The 19264-nt window shown below is 31.9% G+C and overlaps 2 long non-coding RNA genes across 2 annotated transcripts; one reads left to right on the top strand and one right to left on the bottom strand.

Moving 5' to 3' along the window:
• Positions 1-2508: 2508 nt before the first annotated feature.
• Positions 2509-4300, bottom strand: LOC134682142 (uncharacterized). The gene is made up of 3 exons (XR_010100804.1): positions 4220-4300; positions 3604-3725; positions 2509-3081 (listed from the first exon to the last, which is right to left on the bottom strand). It is a non-coding gene; the product is annotated as an uncharacterized LOC134682142 (long non-coding RNA).
• Positions 4301-8076: 3776 nt separating this feature from the next.
• Positions 8077-18876, top strand: LOC134682141 (uncharacterized). Its single transcript, XR_010100803.1, has 5 exons — positions 8077-8389; positions 11432-11525; positions 12974-13153; positions 14683-14756; positions 18627-18876. It is a non-coding gene; the product is annotated as an uncharacterized LOC134682141 (long non-coding RNA).
• The last annotated feature ends 388 nt before the right edge of the window (positions 18877-19264 follow it).

The following is a 19264-nucleotide window of genomic DNA, read 5'->3' as shown; positions in this document are numbered from 1 at the left end:
TACAATGCGTGAGTAAAAAATATGAAATAAATTAGGAGATGTGTTATTATTGCGTACGAGGAAACTATCAATCGAAGGTCAAATGATGTAAATATAAGCAATCATAGTCAACCGTACGACTTTCAACATGTTCAACAATGAAAAAAACCATGAGTTGGCTATAACAGTTTTCAAAGTTTCCATTATTATGATTTAATATGTCAGACGCACGTTTCGTAAACATAAGACTCATCAGTGACGCTCAGATCAAAATAGTAATAAATACAAACAAGTTTGAAGTTAAAGAGCATTGAGAATCCAAAATTTAAAAAAGTTGTGTCATATATAGGTAAGGTATTATATTTCTGGGATAGGAAAATGCTGAGTTTTTCTTAAATAAAGGACCCCAATATGAAAAAAAATTCAAACATTTCAATTTAGAAAACTAACTTCTTAATGTATTACTTAACAATTTACGAAAAACGAGAATGACATACATGAACCAACGACAACCACTGAACTTAAGGCTTCTTACTTTAGATTTGTTTTAAAAAGATAGAGTATGTTGCATTGTCGACAGTATATAATGTTCGTTACATGGTACCCTCTTTCTAAGTTAGGGAAGTATAGCGATATAACTTTTCCGTATATTTTTCACAATACAAATAAAACATGGTTTCAAGTCATATAATCAAAGGTATAATTCTATTTTAAAATGTGGACAATTTGTATAGAAAAGTTTCATCAATACTAATAGTACTTTAAAGAACAAAGTACACTCTTCCTGGCACGCGGATATAATTGTTATTCAATTTAAAATTGGACTTTGTTTTCCATTTTTATGAAGCGTGTTATCTGATTTCAAACTTGATTGAGCTAAACGTCTTTATATGTTAATGCTGTTGTTTACTCAATCCGTGCCCTGGATATATATTTGAAGATGTTCTACCAGTGCCAATGAGACAAGTTTCCATCCAAGTCATAATTTATAAAAGTACACCATTATAGGCAAAAGTACGCTCGTCAACAATAAACATTCTCTCACACCGTAAAGCAAGCTATAAAGAGCCACAAACAAAAATGACAAGTGTAAAACCCTTCAAACGGGGAAACAAACGGCTTAATCTATATAAAACGAGAAACTTTTATAAACCACATTAAAAAAACGACAACCACTGAACTACAGGTTCATGACTTAGGACAGGTGCGTTATGTAATTGAACTCGTCACCGATGTTGTTTGAGACACAGCGACGGCAGAATACAGTGGACATCACTACTAACCTCTCATTAAATCTGTCAGGAGAACTGTTCTAGAACAGTATGTAGAACTGTCAGCCTGACACCTTTTAGTCAGTTCTAGGTTAGAACTGTTCTAGCTATAACTGATTTGGTCAGTTCTACCTAGAACTGATTTGGTCAGTTCTACCTAGAACTGATCCTGACAGTTCTACCATAGAACAGTTTTAGACAGTTCTAGCTACACAGGTAAAATAGCTACGGACGTTTCACGGACGTGGTAATAAACGTCCGTAAAACATCCGTAAAACGGATGTATTACGGATGAAACGGTTACGTCCGTAGAACGTCTGTAAATATACATCCGTAAAACGTACGTGTAAAAACTGACGTAAAACGGATTGTCCGTTTCACGGACGTATCTTAAACATACGTATTACGGACGTTTCTGCAATATCCGTATTACGGACGTTTCATATTCAAAGATGTAAAAGTACCATGCATGATATATGCACGACTGCTAATACATGTATAAAGTAAAGTTCTTAACTTGCTTTCAACATTCTGCATGCCAGACATACATATGTGTAGTAAATCTCGGCTTCAAGGCTATAACTTTAAATATTAGCATAATATGAGTACATACATGTATGAAGTGATTTTTTATTATTAAAATAATTAACTTTTGTTCCTTAAGAACATCCATTGGCAACTACCCTATATTTTAAGCCTAGAAATACATGTACACTGTAAATAAAAGTGTTAAGAATCTGAACACTTTTTGAACACCCTTTTGTAACACTTCTGGAACGCGTAACAGTGTTCTAAATATTAACATTGGTGTTCCAGTTTTTAATAGTATGTGTGCATCTTTCGAACGCTATGTGTGTTATTCTTGAACGGATAGTGTGTACTCCTTGAACGCCGAGTGTTTAAATCTGGAACGCGTAACAGTGTTCTAAATATTAACTTTGGTGTTCCAGTTTTTAACATTATGTGTGCATCCTTCGAACGCTATGTGTGTTATTCTGATCGGATAGTGTGTACTCCTTGAACGCCTAGTGTTTGAATCTGGAACATGACCTTGTGAGCAAAATTGTATGCCGTTACGCGTTCCAAGCCTTGTAACACTTCTGGAACGCTCGGACTGTGTTCCAGAAGTATGTGTTAATATCCAGAACACATAGTGTATACATATGCATGTATTAGTGGAACACAATTTTACATGTTCCAGAAAAAAGTGTTCTATTCTCTGAAACATTATTGTGGTCTTGTAAAACAAATAATTAAATTGATTAAAAACATCTTTAATTGATTAAAAGAGGCAAAATTAAAAAAAAAAGTACAATACAATGTGAAATATTGAAGCAACTTTAAAATGACAAGTTAGACAAATTAAAAATATAACATTTGTAATTTGCAAAAAATAATGTGTCCAAATATTTAACCATAAACAAATTGTTCGTCATATTTAAAATTAGTATGTAACAACAAAGTTTAGTGACTTATGAGCACAGTTTAACTCATCGTTTGCAACTTCTCAAGTCAAGCACTGTCCTGAATTACAAAATACTTATGTCAATGACTCGTTTATCACCAATATTTTCGATGATCCACAGCTTTCATAGCACTCAGATAGTCAATATCAAACATAAAATACCCTGTGTATATGCTGCTACTAGTCGAGTCGGTGTTCATGTAACACTGCTACCTTAGGTACTTTTGAACATGATTTGAGTCGTCTACAACTGATTTTGAGCTGCCATTTTTTAGAACATTCGTCTTTTGAGCTTCCATTTTTTAGAACATTCGTCTCCTTGGGTTATATCTACTCTTTAACCTTGTTATCCATCAACTGTGAGTTCTAAAATATGAAATATAAAGTGTATGAGTAAACAAATCATGGATCATGTCGATATTCCTTAAGAATTAGAATTAAACTCTTATTTCGTTTTTTTAATTCCATTATACTTGTCAGCATTATTAGATAAGATACATTTGTTAAAGAGTGGTATACATGCATTTTCAAGTATGTGGGCTCTCGTGTTCTATAGCTTTTAAAAAAAGATGGTAGGAAGTGTCCAGCAAATGCTCATACAGTAGGTGTTTTAGGCAAAACTTTGTCGTTAGACTTGTCACTAAACTAACTGCTCACATTTCTAGAAACTAACTACCTTTTGCCTCTTTTTTTTTAAGATATGTAGTAATTTCACTTATGATCTGTATACGGTAATTCCAATTTAAATTGATGTTATTATATCGAATTTAGCTCAAATAGTTTTCTGATTATAATGTACACCAGTAAATGGTGCACATTTTATTGATAAATCTACAATAACAAAACTTGTAAGAAGTCAATGGGCACTCCTAAAATTCTTAAACTTACATATGAAAGTACTTTTATGGTGCAGGATAAGTAGTCATCTCTTGAACTGCGAAATTTTCTCTTCATTCTCGGCGAGGTATGCACGAACAATTACCCCTCAGTACTGTAGTTGTGTTTGTACCCTATAAAAGTAACATAAGAATACATAACAATACATGTATGAACGGTGGACATTTGCAATGAATTACTAAGATTTAAGTATTTAAGAATGAGAAAGCTAATAATATAACATATACATAAGAAATTTAAAATTAGTGTTGCAGTATGCCTTTTTACAAACTTCTGTCTTGACATTGGAACACATGGTGTTCAGAGAAAACGATTAGCTGGAACGTTTCATGTTCGAAACTAGAACACATTTACAATAGCAACGATATCATTAAACATTTACGTATAAATTTACATTGGTTATTTTTTTTTTATAGCATGATCATCTAAATATATTCTCTCAACGAACCTCCTACTTTTTAAATCGAATTATGGCATAACAGCACCGTTATGTGTTGACACAAAATGTTCTACTTCCATTTATACTTCAGTGTGTCCTGTGAAAGTAGAAATTTGTTGACTTAATACTAAAAAAAAATGTGTGATAAATATAGATAATTAAACATACCTATTAAATCAAGCTTTGCTGTAATTTTCTTCAGTGAAGCTTCTTCAATCAAGATCAAAAACCAAACTTCCGGTACATTAAATACGTCACGCGCTGTTATGTACGCGGGCATGTTTCGAACACATGGCGTTCGGGGGGAAATGGTAAATTTGAACGCATCATGTTCGACGCCAGAACGCTTTTACAATAGCAACGTTTTCATGAGCATTTACACATTTATATTTGTATATTCATTGTAAAAAAATACACCCAAAGAACTTAAGTCCTTTAGAAAGAAGATTTATACTAAAAATCAATCATTTGCACGCTTATATAAATACGCTCTTTCATTTTTTTTTTACCAAACTATAATTTGCTTATGTTGATACAGCTAAAATACATTTATCGTCAAATTATAGTGCAAATCACCCTTATTCATCGTCTGTTTGACTCTGAAGCGATGAAATATTTTTTCACTCCCCATTACAATATTAGAACATTTCTAGTGTTCAATTTAGAACACTTGTTTTGAACATGTGCGTTCAAAGACTGAACACAATGTGTTATATTCTTTAACGCTGGCGTTCAATGTGGAACACGTATGTTAATAACTGAACATATTGTGTTTAAAAATGGAACGCGTCTAGACGCGTCAGGCGTCCGCAATATTTGCAGTGTAGTGTACTGTAATTTTTTTTTTATTATAAATAAGCACTGAATTTCTCTCCCATCAGCCTTAAGAGCATGAAGGGTCAATGATAAGAATTAATGTAAAATTAAAAATAATCCATACCTATCCTATTTTTTCAAAGAGGTAATAGGAAACACATATATTATTTTATTTGATCTAATTGAAAAAAATTAAATCTAAAAAAATCTGTCCATTTTAAAAAAAATTTAAGGTCCGTTGTTTTAATATTACAATTAAGATAAAAAAAGAAGATGTGGTATGATTGCCAATGAGACAACTGTCCATAAGAGACCAAAATGACACAGACATCAACAACTATAAGTCACCATACGGCCTTCAACAATGTGCACAGCCAATACGCCTAGTCAGCTATAAAAATCCCAGATAAAACAATGTAAAACAATTCAAACGAGAAAACAAGTGGCCTCATTTTAAATAAATAAATTAACGAAAAACAAATATGTAACACAAAAACAAACCACAACCACTGAATTACAGGCTCCTGAGTTGAAATATAAATACAAAGAGTGATTGGTGTCTTTCCAACAACCAACTAATAATGGATGCATGGTTAAATAATTGCCATGGATGCAGTTAAAGAATATAAAACATCTAGCATATAACCTTATTTGTAATGCTTAAGCAAAAATGACTGTATGTATATATATTATATATTGTACAAGGCTGAATATTAAAACTACCTCAAACCAGGTTTCTTCACAAAAGACCAATGGCAATGGATCTGACTGTTGAACTTGTCTAATATATATGATTGTTGATCATTCTGATTATCTGTCCAAGTACAAAACTATGCTAACAAGAAATTGCACATGAGCATATAGAAAGTACCTGAAAAGTTTCAGATTGTTTAATGTCTGAAGTAGTTCTACTGTTCCATGAGGACCATAAGATGCAGGGGGAAGGAAACACTCTTATCGTGTTTTAATCACAACAAACAATTGCAATAGTCACATGGTGTTACTTCGACCCTAAACCCGCCCTTAGAATATGTTAAAGTAGTCTCAGAATCAATGTATGTAGAATAATGCAGCTGAAATTAACCTTTATCATACATTTATCCTCCTTTGGTGTGGAATAAAAACAAATTACCTGCTTCCATTTTATTTGTGATTCAAGTAAGCATTTTTGAAACCAGTACTATGGGAAGAAAGGGGTTACTATTTAAAGTATTTTTGGGCAAGATAGAAAATAACAGTAAAGGGCCTTTTTATGTAGGTCTATTGTTAATGATGAGATTGGAAAGGGGGTACCAATTAAATTGATTTATAACCAAAAATTCAATCAAACGAGATATTAAAGACAGAGAATAAAAGATAAAAACATCAATATTTAAACTTACCATTAAACATAAACTGACTGATCCAGAAATTTTTATAAAGGGGATTGGGGGAACTGACTCTTAAAACAACTGGGCTCTCGGTCATAAAACTTTACTCAGTACTCCGAGTACAAAATAAGTGCTCGAAACACAAAATCCAGTATTTAGATTGGTTGATTCTTGAGTCTGAGTACAAAAATCGTGCTCGAAAGTTTTATGACCGCAAGGCCAGGCCTCACTAGTCATGCATTGCCAGCGGCGAATCCTGAAATTTTCATAAGTGGGGCCCACTGACTGCCTAACTGAGGGGTCTGCTCCGGTCATGCTTCAGTGATTTCCTATGTAATCAACTTAATGTCCTGGCACCTCAAAATTCACCTCTGCATGCTTAACTTATAAGTGATAGTCCATATACATGCACTATCAAACAAATATTTCCAACAAAATGGGGAGGGGCAGGCCTGAGGGTGCCCTTAATTCGCCTCTGAATGTGTGCAACATGAACATACAAAATAAAAGAGTTAACTCAAGTACTGATAGTAAATAGTGAACAGTTCGGAACTTCCCGGGGTTGCTAAAAATTTGGCAACCTACGTCTCAATCGAAAATTTAGTAAGTACAATTTTGATTTGATTCGACATATTGACAAACATGATAACACAAGGGACACACTGACGACATCAAAAGTTTGATGTAGGATAAAAAAAAAATCAAATAGTTTGGGAGGGTGGTGGATGGGTAAACATTGCTGCAAGTTTTGATTATCCCACATCAAATTTACATGTATATTCAATCATTTTTTCCAAAATTAAGTGAAGAAGGGGGACAGGCAGTGAAAAAACTAGGTAAACTCAATTAAGTTTTGTTTATTCAACATTGAACTTTTGATGTCGTCCACAAGATCTGGTGAGCTTTCCGTTGAATGTAGGAGGAGAATTATAAAACAAAATATATTGTTTAACTTTTGAACAATTGATGATCAAGTCCAAAATTTAGCAATTTCAAGGATCTATTAGGGTGATAATGTAGCACTGGCTTTTCAAATATTTGTTGTAAAACCTTAATTGTATATAGAGTAAATCAAGGAGACAGAAGAAAAAAAAACTTCGATGTTTCCTAAAAATCATGATTACAAAAGAAGGTCTGTCCGATTGGTAAACTTTCAATTGCACTTAAATGAATGATAAGTGAACATGTAGCCTCAAAAGTTTGATTTATTAGATTTATTAGCCTAAAAGTAAAAAAAATTGCAGGAGTTAGAGGTATAAAGGACCGTGGCCCAAAGAGATCTTGTAATGAAAACAAAAAGTTACTTTAGTGGTGTTCATCATATAAAAATCATTTTGTATTCAATATTCAACTGTTTGTATGCAGATTCTAAGATGAATATAATAATCATTTATTGGAGAATTTATCAGTACTCTACACTATATTCTTTCATGATACGGCATGCTTTGGTTTTATTTTTGACAAAATTTAACAAAAATCGCTCTAGATTTCGCTTTAATTTATACGTAATTTCTCTCGAACTACTAAGCTGATTAAGACAAAACTTGTTAATTTAGTGTTCAAAGTGAGTGAAATACATGTTTGTCATGTATAATGACTGAAATATTTGGATTATGAAGCTCACCAAATTATTGTCATGTCTTACTTAACTCATTACTGTAATATGAATAGCATGTGCTAAAAATATATTTCGATTTGACTGTTGCAAGTTCTTCTTGACATGTTGTCTCCTGAAGTGTGTGAAATACTTATTTCCATGTGTAAAAAATATTGATCGTAAATGATCGTAAATATATATATATATATATGTATGAAAGCTTGGCAAGTGGAATACGAAAACCCGGAAATATCACCGTTGCCGTTTTTTACACTATGACGCAACTCATCCATGGACGCTCGTCTGCTGCTGAATTCATGTTTTACAGTTGAAAAGAATGGAAAGAAATATAGTAGTCCGATAGATAATACGAGGACCTCTTGTTTTTCAAAACTGTTGGGTCAAAAAGTTATTGTAAACAGATAAATTGAAATGGATTGCTTTTCGATTAACTGGAAGAAAGCGGTAAACGAAACGCACACAAAACAAGAAAGTTGTGTTTCTTTTTGATGTAATACATACCCACTATTTTGTACTTGGAAAGCACAACGAAAGGTAAATATTATCATGCACATATTTAAGAGGATGCTAGTGGTGTACTATTCACGAAAAAAACATTTGACTTTATAAATTTCATCGCATGCAAACCCGAAAATCGGTCAAAGTCAGCTGACATAGCTGCGGTAGTCCGAGATTACTCTGACGTCCGACGGCTGTTTAGCCAGACAAGCTGGGGCCTGGCTAAACAGCCGTCGGACGTCAGAGTAATCTCGGACTAAGCTGCGGAAACGTAGCTCTTATAATTCTTCTTTAATAGGCCATGGAAAAACAATTGGTGATTTCGTCTAACCTGACCCACTGCCAAAAGTGCCTACTTTTTTAGCAACCCTTTCTATAAATGTTCCCACACTTGTTGGTTAAGCTATCATGGAAGTTAGTTTTATTGGAAAGGGGGGTGCTTAGATGTTTTAAAATATTTGAAAAATATGTGGATCTGGATTTCTGTACAAGTTATAAAAAAACTAAAATTAATGTAAAGACTTACTTGTATAATAAACCAGGAACGAAAATATTGAAAAATTAACTGACAGGACAGATATTTCAATTTAAAAAAAACCACAGGATTATAACATTTTTATTGTAGCCCACCCCATAAAAGTCAAGTGGTGGCTTCCTTATTACCAACACGCCCTGGATTTAAATTGCTCCACTTATAAAAAGGGTTAAATCTGTAAAAATATACTCCTTCTAAGAATGGCCTCACCCAACTTGGGTAAAATTAAAATGAATATAATCAAGGATTTGTATATATATACTATACAAATCCTTGATATAATATATAAAAGAATAAAGGTCTGCAAACTTGCCCTTATTTACATAAATTTGTACTTATGTAGACTACGTAGTCCAAATAATTACGACTTCTTGAAAGGCTTTTACACAGTCGCCATATATCAGTATTTTTATGGCCCCCGCAACTTAGTTGGGGGGCATAAAGCATATTTAGTTTTACCCTTGTTCGAAATTCCGTCATTCTGCAACAAATCATTATACCAAGTTTTTTTTCTAAACACCTTCAGATATTGGCTCATTGAACTTTTTATATTATTTATATTTACAAGAGCAACACACACACACACACATGTTGGTGTATGAATACACAATGTAGGAGTGGGCATGTCGCCATAAAAATTGACAACATTGAAAATAAAACTTATACTTTTAACCAATCAGAAGACAGTGAATACTTCAAATTTATTTATCGGATATTGGTATTACGTTGGCGTGGTCGTTGTCGTCCAAAGACATTTGGTTTTCACACTCTAACTTAAGTAAAAGTAAATAGAAATCTTTGAAATATAAACACAAGGTTCATAACCATAAAAGGAAGGTTGGGATTGTTTTTGGGTGTTTTGGTCTCAACAGTTTAGGAATTAGGGGCCAAAAAGGCCCAAATAAGCATTTTCCTATGTTTTTGCACAGTAACTAAAGTACAAGTAAACAGAAATCTATGAAATTTTAACATACGGTCTAGATCTATTACCACAAAAGAAGGTTGGGATTGATTTTGGGAGCTTAGATAAGTCCCAACAGTTTAGGAACTAGGGGTAAAAAAACCAGGTCCCAAATAAGCATTTCCTTGGTGTTTGCACAAAATAAACTTTAGTATAAGTTAATAGAAATCTATGAAATTTAAAAAAAAGGTTTATGACCACAAAAGGAAGATTTGGATTGATTTTGAGAGTTTTGTTCCCAATTAATTAGGGGCCAAAAGGGTCCAAAATTAAACTTTGTTTGATTTCATTAAAAAATGAATTATTAGTGTTCTTTGATATATACCAAATCTAACCGTGTATACAGATTCTTAATTTTTGGTCCTATTGAAAGGGTCCAAAATTAAACTTTAGCTTGATTTTCACAAAAATTGGTTCAAATCAGGGTCCAAAATTATTATATTCAGTATTGTGCAATAGCAATAAATCTTTAATTGCACAGTATTGTGCAATAGCAAGAAATTTTCAATTGCACAGTAGTGCGGGACTGCGCAATATCAAGAAATCTTCAATTGCACAGTATTGCGCAATAATAAGAAATATCTAGTTACACTAAATTGAAAAATAGCAAGAAATATTCAATTGCACAGTATTGTCATGTTTTCAAATTGGTCTACATTAAGGTCCAAAGTGTAAAAAATTAAACTTTGTTTGATTTCAACAAAAATTGGGGTTCTTCAATATGCTTAATCTATTAAAAGCGTCAGAGAAAAAAATAATAGTCTTTCAAGACGTCACACTTATTTGGACACCTATATACTACCCAGAAATTAGAAAACACTGATACAAAAATAAAAAATACAAAGGAGTAGGTCTGGTAAGGACCGATTTTGGCCTCAAATTTCAGTTTCATCTGACGAAAGATTTTTACCACTTTTTAAACACTTAAGTGTCTATTTTATATGATTCAATTAATTTATGTGAAAGATTTTAACTTATTTAGTCATTAAAAACGATCCAATTCAAGCTCAAATATGAAAAATCTACCAAATATGCGAAGAAATGTCACTTTTCAGATGTTTTTTGTCAAAAACGAAAGTGGCCGCATCCGTGTTCATCCTCAATCTTTATATATGTTATGTATTATCATCAAATACAACTTCCATTTCAATATTTTGGATGAACACGAATGCGGCCACTTTCGTTTTACCCGGAAACCGTCTATAATGTAGCTAAAATGTTGGAATTGTGAAGATTTCAGTAATTTAGCATGACTTAATAGTGCTAGTAACCAATATATGTGCATTGTATTGTCAAAAACAGCTCATTTTTATTTAGCAGAACTATTCTACTATCCAATAAATAACTAAAAGTGTACATTTTAACAATTTTTTGAAACTGCTATATTTTGGGGCCAAAAAGCGGTCTTACTGGACCTACTCCTTTAATATATACATGAATGATATCTATTGATTTAAAATGATGTGCTATTTCTTAAACTAATGATGATTGGAGATTCATATTTATTATTAAATTATTATGTAATTTATGTATTTATTTACTGTATCATAATCCAATGTAATCTATTTGGACTTTTTTTTAGCTGACTCAAAATCATGCTGTTTGGGCCCTCTTCAGACTTGTACAATGTACATAGGAAGTGGACTCCTTGAGAAGGTGAAAGGTCTGCTTTACATGTACGTAATGTTTATATAAAAATGTGGTGATAGTGAATGAGAAAATAGAAGAATTTTTAAAAGTGTAAATTCACTTTTTTAGCTCACCTGGCCCTTAAGTGAGCTTATGCCATCACTTGGCGTCCGCCGTCGTCTGTCGTCGTTGTAAACTATTTCAAGAATCTTCTCCTCTGAAACTACTAGGCCAAATACTTCTAAACCTTAACTGAATGTTCAACAAACATGGGCGCCATTGCTAAAAGTTGTAGAGCATCTAATATAAATTTTATATTTCATTTCCTTGTATGTCAAGAAACATAGCTCCTATGGCTAAAATAGAACATAGGAGAAATGATTTTTTTTGCTTTTGAAGAAAATAAGATGATTCAAAGAACATTTAAATAAATTGAAAAATAATCATTAATGAGAGATTTAACCAAAAAAATTAAGGTGAGTGATTCAGGCTCTTGAGAGCCTCTTGTTCCACTCCTAATAAATCTGTCATATTGTAATGATAATAATATTTTAATTATGTAACTATTTTCAAAATAAAATATTGTTTAACAAGAAAAGAAAACTCTCCACCAGATATCAGTTGACATTGAAGTTAACTGTTAACAACAATAGGTCACTTTACATCCTTCAACAATGAACCAATACTGCATATTCAGGTTTTAAAGACCCTATTTGAGAATCACAAATTTGTTAATCAATTCAAACAATTGATACAAACTAAAAGACTGATCATGATTTATACAATGCAAAATATAAAAAATGCAGAACAAAAAAACAAAATATGATAAACAGCAACGAAAGACAAATGGAACCACTGAATTACACTAAAAGGCTTCTGAACATGGGACAGACCCATTCAAAAGGTTGTGGTGGGGCTAGACTAGTAGTTTGTGGTGTCAAACCCACATCCTTTAATTGGGGGCGGGTCAATTTCTCTCATTTCAGATTTCATAAATAAAAAGAAAATTTCTTCAAACATTTTTTTAAGAGGATTATAATATTCAACAGCATAGTGAATTACTCAAAGGCAAATTTTTTTATTAAGTTCATTAGACCACATTCATTCTGTTTCAGAAACCTACATTGTATGCTGTGTCGTCAACTATTTAGTCACAATCCAAATTTAGAGCTGAATCCAGCTTGAATGGTGTGTCAATACTTGCCCTAGCCATTCAGGTTTCAACCTCTGCGGTTGTATAAAGCTTACCCTGGGGAGCATCTGGTTGGCTTATATAAATACATGTATCACTGAAACAATTGCATTCAGAGCAAATCTGACCTGAGGTTAAAATGTTCACCAGGTTAAGAAGATCTATCATTTTTTTCAGGGAAAGTTTGTTGGTCTAGCTTAAAAGATCAAAACTAATATCAGCCAATTTTGCTAGATCAAATATTAAATGCAATTTTGGCAGATATTATAAAGTCTTTATTTCATTAAACATTATTTCTTTTAGCATTTTCAATGGATGTACAAGTACAAGTACTTTGAGAAGTATGAGAAGCTAATCAACAGGACATAATTCATTTGGGTCATTGCTGTCTAGATTATATAGTGGATTCATAGATTATCGAATTGATTTATGTGCATATGAGCACAGAGGAGCAGTAGTCAATGAATAATTTTGTGAGGAGAGGTATGTCTATATTAAAAATGACGACTTTATTTGATATAAATTTTGTTCTCTTTTCAAGTGCGGTAAATCATGTACATGTAGTTTCCAAGATTTGTTTTAAAATTTTAAGTCATAGAGTTCCAAGTTTTGATTCTTGTTGTGGGCAAGTTTGAAAATTATCCATGTTAATTAACAGTTAGAAGTGAGAAATTATTTTTTTTTACAAAACCATAAACAATTTGTTGAGATTGATGATGAGGTCAGTTTAAGGAAAGCAAGAAAAAAGTTATGGTAAAGTAATTAATATTGTGCAATTGTAATAATAAAATAGGGTTATTGCATGAATTGCAGGATTTGCATGAAAATTGTCCTGATTAGAATTTTATATTGCACGAGCTTGCAAGTGCAAAAAAAAATGATTTATGTTCTACAAGGGACAATATTTCCCAATATTCATGCAATAATTTTGAAGATTTATTGCCCTGGGTCAGTGAAATATTAGAATTTATTGCACGCTAACTATTGGTTACTTTCTGTTGGAAATATTATATTTCTATGCAATAATTCTCCTTAGTGCTTAACTTCAATGTTGACAAGTTTTCTAATTTCTTGATACAGGTCTGAATTTGGATTGTAAATAAATATTTGAGATATTATAGGTTTCTGAATAAATGTAGTCAAAGAACTTGAAATTGGTTACACAGCTACTTTTGCATTGGTACGTACTATATCTGAACCAAAATTATATAGTACTGGAAATATTTAGTACCATTTTGTTACTTTAAAATTATCATAATATTAAGTTCCTTTATTTTACAGTACTTGATTTGTAATTGAAAATTAAGTTCTACAGTACTTATTTATACGAACCCAAAATATTTTTGGGATCATATAATGGTATGATGTCATCTGTGTCATCATCGTCTGAAGACACACAGGTTTACAGATAATAACTTTAGTTTAAGGATCTTCATGAAACTTTTTCAGAAGGTTCAATACCACAAAAGGAAGGTTGGGATTGATTTTGGGGATGATGGTCCCAACCGATTAGGAATTAGGGGCTCAAAAGGGGCCCAATTAAGCATTTTCTACTTTCAGTATAATAACTTATGAAGAAGTATTTCAATTGCTCTGATATCATACCGCAATGTTTAAAACCACAAGTAGAAGGTTTGGACTGATTTAAGGGGTTATGGGGCCAAAGTTTAGGAATTGAGGGCCAAAAAGGGGTCAAAACAAGCATTTCTCTAGTTTCAAGACAATAACTTATGTGTAATTGTATGAATCTCTCTGAAATTGTACCACAATGTACCATATAACAAAGGGGAGGCTGGGATTAAGTTTTGATTTATTGCCTATATAAATATGTAGGAATTAGGGTTCAAAAAAGGAGCAAAAAGAAGCATGTTTCTAGTTTTCAAACAATCATGACAATTACTTGTGTTTAAGTGTATGGATCTCTCTGAAATTAAGTCAGAGCATCGGTTCATACTACATGTAGTTTTTGTCTGGACTTCTTGATTAATTTATATATATATATACAATTTTAGCTTGTTACCAAATGAAAGGAAAGGATGTATGTCATGTAGGTGTAAAAGTCCTGCAAAACAGAACTGATATCAAAGTAAGTTCATCTGTAGAATTGCAGTTAATTTAGATACTTTGATGTTATCTACCCAAAACTGTACATGTACACTGTTAATTATTTTTCTCACTTTCTGATTCAATGCATGCATCAAGCCTTACTCTGCTCCCCTCCTACTGCTCCATACACACACACTTGAGATGTCAGAAATTCAGACTATCATAGCATTTAAATTACAAACTTTCCTAGTCAGACCTATTGATAAGTTAACGTTGTAATCATTTAGAAAACTTTAAAATATTTGCCACTGGAAGTTAAAATAAGGAAAAAAATCAAGCAATTAATGATTTTGCATTAATTAACAGAATAAATTTGCAAACATATAGCAATTTATTGAATTAGATTATGTAAATGGATAAACCCTTCGCGCTTTTTCAATGAACCAGACTCAACCAATAATTACACTGCAATCAGCTATTTTACTATACAGATAAAGCTATACGTATAAACGTTAGCTTTATACGCCAATGACCTCAACTAACCTATAAGCCCCGCCTCCTTTCCGGACCTACGTCATGACCATGACAACGTAAAGTAACAATGGTCAAACTTTCATCAATTTAAACTTTTATGTCTTCACATTGGATATTTATATACCATGTATATCAAATGTTATTAATAAGTTCATTTTCCCTTTCTAATTCCTTAATATGTCAATGTCTTACTGCCTGGATTCATAGGGAAATACCCCAAAATGTTACCCCAAGAGAGAAATACCAAACACTTTTTTCTACAATTTTTGTTATATATTTTTTTCATTTTTTCATTTTTTTTCTTTGATTTCAGTAGAAAGACAATATCATGAATATAGGTATAGTGTCTTGATATATGAAATTTATTTGTATTCGGCACAAAACGGGAAAATGCTTTGTAGAACCTCGCATTTTCCCGTTTCTAAGCCTCATACAAATAAATTTCATATTTCAAGACACTATACGTAAATTGTCTAAATATAAAGAGATGAGGTATGATCCTAAATGTGTCATTTAAAAGACCAATGGACATTATTATATATATACATGATATAATATAATGCTATTTCACACTTTCATTTTTTGTCAAAACATAGCCATAAGTATTTCTGTTCTTGGCGGTGATGTTAACGATTTGTATAAAGTTTTATATTTTAGAAGGTAGAAGATCTGGCCTTGAAGTCATTAAACCTTTTTCGTCAGTTTTTATACGACCGAAAATTCGTCGTATATTGCTCTCACGTTGGCGTTGTCGTCGTCCAAATACTTTTAGTTTTCGCACTCTAACTTTAGTAAAAGTGAATAGAAATCTATGAAATTTTAACACAAGGTTTATGACCACAAAAGGAAGGTTGGGATTGATTTTGGGAGTTTTTATCCCAATATCTTAGTAATTAGGGGCCAAAAAGGGCCCAATTTGCATTTTCTTGTTTTTTGCACAGTAACTTTAGTAAAAGTAAATAGAAATCTATGAAATTTTGACACAAGGTTTATGACCACAAAAGAAAGGTTGGGATTGATTTTGGGAGTTTTGGTTCTAACAGTTTTAGGAATTAGGGCCAAAAAGGGGTCCAAATAAGCATTTTTCTTTCGCACCATAACTTTAGTATAAGTGAATAGAAATCTATGAAATTTAAACACAAGGTTTATGACCATAAAAGGAAGGTTGGTATTGGTTTTTTGGAGTTTTGGACATAACAGTTTAGGTGTAAGGGGCCCAAAGGGTCCAAAATTAAACTTTGTTTGATTTCATAAAAATTGAATAATTGGGATTCTTTTATATGCCGAATCTAACTGTGTATGTAGATTCTTAATTTTTGATCCCGTTTTTAAATTGGTCTACATTAAGGTCCAAAGGGTCCAAAATTAAACTTAGTTTGATTTTGAAAAAAATTGAATCCTTGGGGTTTTTGGATATGCTGAATCTAAAAATGTACTTAGATTTTTGATTATTGGTCTAGTTTTCAAGTTGGTCCAAATCGGGGTCCAAAATCAAACTTTGTTTGATATCATAAAAAATTGAATAAATGAGGTTCTTTGATATGCCAAATCTAACTGTGTATGAAGATTCTTAATTTTTGGTCCTGTTTTCAAATTGGTCTACATTAAAGTCTAAAGGGTCCAAAATTAAACTTAGTTTGATTTTAACAAAAATTGGATTCTTGGGGTTCTTTGATATGCTGAATCCAAACATGTACTTTGATTTTTGATTATAGGCCCAGTTTTCAAGTTGGTCCAAATCAGGATCTAAAATTATAATATGAAGTATTTTGCAATAGCAAGAAATTTTCCATTGCACAGTATTGTGCAATAGCAAGAAATCTTCTATTGCACAATACTGCAAGTCTTTTCAATTGCACAGTATTGCACAATAGCAAGAAATATCTAATTGCACAATATTGTGCAATAGCAATTTTTTTTTTAAATTTGAGTAATCTTTCTTTGTCCAGAATAGTAAGCAAGAAATATCTAATTGATCAATATTGTGCAATAGCAAGGCATTTTTTAATTGGTGTTATCTTTCTTCGTCCAGAATAGTAGTTGAATCAACTTAAATCTTTGTTTTATACAATATACAATGTATATTCACTTTTTACTACCAACTGATAAATTAAAACAATCTTTACCATTCAGTGATAATTACATTAGATGTAAGTTTCATTATAATACGCTATTCTGATTGGGTAACATGTTATTCCGTAAACAATTGCATCAGACAATAACATTTATCATGCATGATGACACGAGGTCCCACAAAAAAGTGCACAGGTGAATTAAATAAAACTGGATAAAAATCGTGTTTTCATGATTTTAGCTAAAAAAAATGTAATTATAAGTATTGAATACTTCTTTTTGAAACTTTATAGGGTTGTAAAAGCGTTGACCGTGCGTACATTTTTAGAATGAAGCGCTTCCGCGCTTCATACAAAATGTACTTCTGTCAACGCTTTTACCACCCAATAAATTTACAAAAAGAAGCATTCAATTCTTAAATAACAAGCATTTTTGTAATACTTTTAGTAACTTTACCTTTATTTTAAAGATTTTAAACATAAAATACATGGTCAGCATGTGCACTCTTATGTCTTGTTGAGGCACAGGTTACCTATGAGATGTATGCTTAACATGCTTTCACAATTTTGTAAATACTTGTTCAACCTACAGCTTGTATTTAATAAAAGCTCTTCCTAGTTAGGGTTATGGTAGTTTAATCATAATTCCTCCATCATTTGCCCATTGTTTGAGTAATCTATTGATACTGTTTCTGCACATTGGTATATGAGACAGTGAGTACACACACAACTTTCTTTTAAGATTTCTTAAAAGGAAAGGCTTACATTAGTTTGACAGCAACCTTACAACAAAAAGTGCAATAAACATGGACATGACAGCAGTTTTTACACAACCCCCAAAAATCACATCATCGTACGATATTGAAAATAAAATTAAAAAAATGTTCCAATATTATTAGGGGGGAGGTCAATTTGCAACAGCATAGTGTAGTGCACAAAAGCAAGAAAATGGATATAAATTCAAATCAGATATCTAATTAAAGTTCTTTGACTCCATTTATCATATTTATTCTTTGTCAGAGAAACCTATTATTTGTCAAATATTTAGTTACAATTAAAATTCTGACCTGTATCAAGTGCTAATATTTTGTCCATTTTTTCCCCAACTGTTCAGGGTTTGACCTCAGCACTCCTATCTCTGCACTTGGCAAAACAACTTATTTTAACATGCTAAACTAACATTTTGCAATAGGCATATATGTTGTAGGCTGTTTGGGACCTCTTAAGTGTATTACACTATTAATTATTATAACATTACTTCATGGAAGTTAGATTTTGTATTTTTTATGAATATTTAATTTCAGATACTATCCACAGTGAATATGGTGAAGAATAACCAATACATGTACCATGAATACAGGACATGGAAGACCTTACAAACTTGGGAGTTTTACAAAAAATAGAACATTTAAATTTACAAAGAAGACATTTATTTTGACATTCATAGACTTGGAAAGTAAAGAAATTAGAATGTGAATAAAAATCCTTGGAAATAAAATTTTGAACTTTGAAGAAGATTGATGTTTGTTTTAAGAAAGTTTGAAGAAAAAGGATACATTCAAAACTGTAAAAAGGAAACATTTCGGTATTCTCAATTTATTCTCAATTTATACTCTGGAGATCAATTACTCTTGATATATAATTTAAAAAAGATCCTATAAAAGTAAGGAAATTTGGTTGAATTGCCAATGAGAAAAATATCAAACAGAGTTCACATGATGTGAGCAATTATAGGTCACCATATGTCCTCCAACAATGAAAAAACCCAACTATAAAGTGTTTTGTGAAAAGGTTTGGACATGACAAATTGAGAAACTAAGAGCCTTATTTTATCAAGTTAATACATGAAAGCAAAGTATGAACCAAAGACCAGCACTGAAATACTTCTGATTATTGTTGATTTACTCTTGAATATTCATGTAGAATGTTTAAAAAGATTTTA

Source organism: Mytilus trossulus, chromosome 8, assembly GCF_036588685.1.
Source record: "Mytilus trossulus isolate FHL-02 chromosome 8, PNRI_Mtr1.1.1.hap1, whole genome shotgun sequence".
Taxonomy (NCBI): domain Eukaryota; kingdom Metazoa; phylum Mollusca; class Bivalvia; order Mytilida; family Mytilidae; genus Mytilus; species Mytilus trossulus.
Note: the sequence above shows the minus strand (reverse complement) of the source record. Positions and strands in the feature narration are given on the sequence as shown.